A 4334-nucleotide genomic window follows, 5' to 3' on the forward strand; every position below is an offset into this window, starting at 1 on the left:
TAAGCTGTTTCTGTGCACAACTGTTATTCAATTGTATATTAAATGTAGTATTGCATTAATGTCTCTTAAATGCTAGAATCCAATAGATATAGAACCAACATTTTAAAACCCACATTTGAGAAGTAAAAAATATTCAGTGCATCTTTTTGAAAATGTAATAATATAAGAAACAACTTGTTACCCCTCCCCCCTCAGACCAGTCAGTGGGCAACAGAGGCCTATAGAGCAGTCAGGAAAAAGATGATACAACCTACCCTAGTCTCAATATCTCCCTTCAAGACCTGCATAACCTCAGTATCTACCAAGTTCAACAGAGCGAAGTCTCCTCCTAGCCTTTGACACTCCCATGTCAGGATGCAAAAGAAACCAGGAGAAGGTGGAATCGTTGGTGTTGTCTGCATACACCCCCCCTCCAAACTCCTCCATAGATCTGCAGCCACACCTCGTCCCCAGACTCCAGCCTCAGTGTGATAGCCCCAGAGGCATGGTCAACATTGCCCTTGTATTACTGGTTATAGGTGAACATGTTGGGCTTGTCGTTCATGAACAAGATGATCTTTGGTGTAGACGGTGAGGTGGTACGTGAAGAAGTAGACCCCAAGGAGAGAGCAGTGGACCTTCCTGCTCACGTCATCGTAGTGGCGCTGCTCGTTGTGAAATAATTTGTTGAAGTGGATGGGCACGTTGGAGGCAGGGACGGGATCTGTCAGGCCCACGTTGAAGGAAGAGTGATACGACAGGACGCTCTCGCCCTACGCTCCCTTCAGACCAGGGTTGCTCGGGAAACCACAAGGACCCAGAGGGCCGTTGTCGCCATGCTCTCCATTCTCACCTGGTTCACCTGTACACACAAAGACCAGAGTCAGGGAGGATTTAGATGTGTTAAGGGTTGCGTCAATCGAATCTGGTATCAGGATAAATATGACATTGAGTCACCGATTGTATACTATGTATTTTTTATTAGCTAAGCAATAAGTGGTAAATGCAATTTTCGTATATACGGGTTCGCTGTAACACCACGCAGGGTAGAACAGAGAACTGACTTGTTCCTGACAAAGTTATTATAATATACTCTGACAGAAGTAGTTCCTGCTTCCGAGCCGGCCTGTCACAGAGTAGAGACTGGGTGTGGTTTAAACTCACCCAGCCTATCGTTGATTGTCCAAGCTGGTCCCAGCCCCCTAGGCGCTTCAGCGGTCAGTCGTTGTAGTTGTGAAGAATATCTATGCGCTCCTACGCTCCTTGATACAGTTATCACACACCTGGCTCCTGTTATTTAACAAAATACCGTTTGTTCCCTACACTACATTCTGTATGTGTCCCTCGCAACTAATTGCACAGTTCCTGTCTTTATGTTATTCTGTATTTTTCCATCACGAGAAAGGCCCATGGCCCTGAAACTGTTAATGTCTCATGTCAGCTATGTTGCATAACACATACAACCACACAAGCCAACAGCAGATAATATTCAATCACATATAATATGGTAACGGGCTATAGTGCATAACACAGAACCTCGCAGATGTCTGTATTGATGTTAATTGACTGTGCCTCATGGATAAAAATGACAAGTAAGTCATTGTGGGTTACTGTGATTAGATTTACTGTGAACTTTAGAAGATGTACCTGGCAGCAGCCCCGTCCTTTCCTGTATCTCCTTTCTCTCCTTGTGGGCTATCATGCCCATCTCTCCCGTCTCTCCCTTGTTTCCCACTGTGCCCTGAAGTGCCTGGCACTCCTCCCATCCACATGGTACAAGGTTGCCGGTTGTTAGGTGGTCCAACTTCTGTCCCGGGACTCTTGGGCTATGCCACCAATTCGGCTGCAGCTTCGTCATCTTCTGCAGCCGCCTCCTCGGCTGGTTCCTCTACTCCATCTTCCTCCTGAGCCAGGCTCAAGTCCCCGGCCAGCAACAGGCCCAGAAGCAGGCTCCCCAGCAGCTTCATGGCTCTTTCTATATAACCGCTCAACCTATAATCTTTGACACCAATGGAACATTAAACATACACACACTGTGATCACATTGGGACAAGGCAGCCCCCCCCCCCCCCCCCATCCCAAAGACAAGGATTCGTAAATACACCGAACAGAAATATAAACGCAAAAAGTGTTGGTCCCATGTTTCATGAGCTGAAATAAAAGATCCAAGAAATGTTTCATATGCATAAGTTTTGTGCACATATTTGAAAGTCCATCCACCTCACAGCTGATTAAAAAGCATGATCATTACGGTTTTCTGACAGTTTGTCCAGAAATGCTTTGGTTGTGCAAACCCACAGTATTATCAGCTGTCCGGGTGGCTGGTCTCAGACGATCTCGCAGGTGAAGAAGCCAGATGTGGAGGTCCAGGGCTGGCGTAGTTACATGTGGTTGTGATGCCGGTTGGACGTACTGCCAAATACTCTAAAATGACATTGGAGGTGGCTTATGGTAGAGACATGAACATTAAATTCTAGAACCTGAGATTATAGCATTGTGTTATGTGACAAAACTGCACATTTTAGTGCCATTTTATTGCCCCCTCCCCCCAGCACAAGGTACACCTGTGTAATAATCATGCTATTCAATCAGCTTCTTGATATACCACACCTGTCAGGTGGATGGCTTATCTTGGCTAAGGAGAAAGGCTCACTAAGAGGGAAGTAAAAAATGTGTGCACAAAATTTGAGAGAAATAAGCTTTTTGTGCATATGGAACATCTCTGGGATCTTTTATTTCAGCCAATGACACATGGACCCAACACTTTGCATTTATATTTTGGTCCGGTGTAGTTTTCCCCATGGACAGATATTGCCATTTTGATCTGTGAAAGGATTAATGTTGTCGCTGATAAAGTACTGTTTCCCCCAAATAGCTGACGACCTTATCATCACATCATCTGCGCCAATATCTGTAAACCTGCTTCAAAGGTCAAAGGTCTCTTACCTGGTCTATGTTTGTCCCCCTCGGAGAGACGAGTGTTCAGTGGCGTCCCCTCAGACAACGAACCTCACTCAGCGCAGCAGTGTGTCACGGTCCAGTAGTCTTGTGGCTAGTGTCCTTGGATGACATGTGTAACTGATTGCCTGTCATACTCTATTTATCTCTGTCCCACATTATTTATGAACCCGCTGATCCAAAACGGCAGTATGACTTACAGAGCCCCTCCCCCTTAACCCCTTAACCCCTGGCAGTCCACCCTCCGACTCTCTGCCAGTCTGGTCACACTGTCAATGGTAGGGGGATTTAAGGTGACCAATTTCTCCCCTTAAACAGCATGTTGTGTTTGTTTGTTTTTTACCTGGTGAAACTTTTGATGAACGTGTGCCAATGTTTGTTCCTTGATGCATTTTCATTGCCTTTTCAAATGTGTGCAAAACCACATGATGTGAATAATCTTGTTCCACGACAAACAACACGCAAAGCTCTCTTTGTTTGTTTGCCTTGTCATGTAGACTTGGTGATGGAAGACCAATTTGACAAATTTGCCTTTTGAAAACATTTTGCAGTAGCAGTGTTCATTATTGAGTTTTCTAAATGATTGTTGTCAACTATCTGGAATTATCTGGAATTTTAATCCCAATTAAATTGAAAACCTTACATTTCACTTTTATTTGTTCTCGGTGAAACCAATGCATTAATTACTAAAAACTGTGTGTGAGGCTTTATACAAATGTGGTTTCAAATCTCCAAATTACAACAAAGTGCAACCAGAATTTTCATCATGACATGATCTCAGAACTGATTAGTCAGTCATCTAATTCTGGAATTTTCCTTTGTCCCTTTAGTACCACCGTATCAGATAGACCTATGAAGCGTTGCCATAAACCTTATCTGACAATATTATCAGAGATAACTCTCCTATTTGATATTCAGCCAACCCAACTACCTCATACACCATTCAAATCACAGCCTCCTCTCTGTGGGTAAGGAGCCGCTCCAAATTAAAATAAATGCACCCTCACTGTCTGAATTGTTCATTTATTGTTCATTTTTTCTATTCATTCCTCAAACCAATCTTAGTTTTGCGGGTTTGGGAGTAGCAAAGTCGGTCAATGAACACGTTGATTGCTCATTTTCTGACTGTTTATGAAGTAGGGAAACTTGTAGTTTCCTCAAAAAATCTATTTCTCACAGAAAATAATAGGTCAGCACAAGAATTGGCCAAAAACAAGTTTCTCTCAAACAATTTTATCTTAATCATAAATCGTTTTTTTTTGTAAAACCAATTGTCAAATCCCTGTGTACAGAGATGGGATTGATGCCTACTTAATTTCAATAGCTCCCCAAAGTAGGCAATGTTATTTAATTTAGCTAATTATGCAATTTACATACTGATGTAGATCATACAGTAT

At 43.1% G+C, this 4334-nt stretch overlaps 1 pseudogene; it reads right to left on the reverse strand.

The window, feature by feature from the left end:
• Nucleotides 1-291: 291 nt before the first annotated feature.
• On the reverse strand, nucleotides 292-1946 carry LOC109871772 (adiponectin-like; annotated as a pseudogene).
• Nucleotides 1947-4334: the final 2388 nt, after the last annotated feature.

This window comes from Oncorhynchus kisutch, linkage group LG27 (assembly GCF_002021735.2).
Source record: "Oncorhynchus kisutch isolate 150728-3 linkage group LG27, Okis_V2, whole genome shotgun sequence".
Lineage (NCBI taxonomy): Eukaryota > Metazoa > Chordata > Actinopteri > Salmoniformes > Salmonidae > Oncorhynchus > Oncorhynchus kisutch.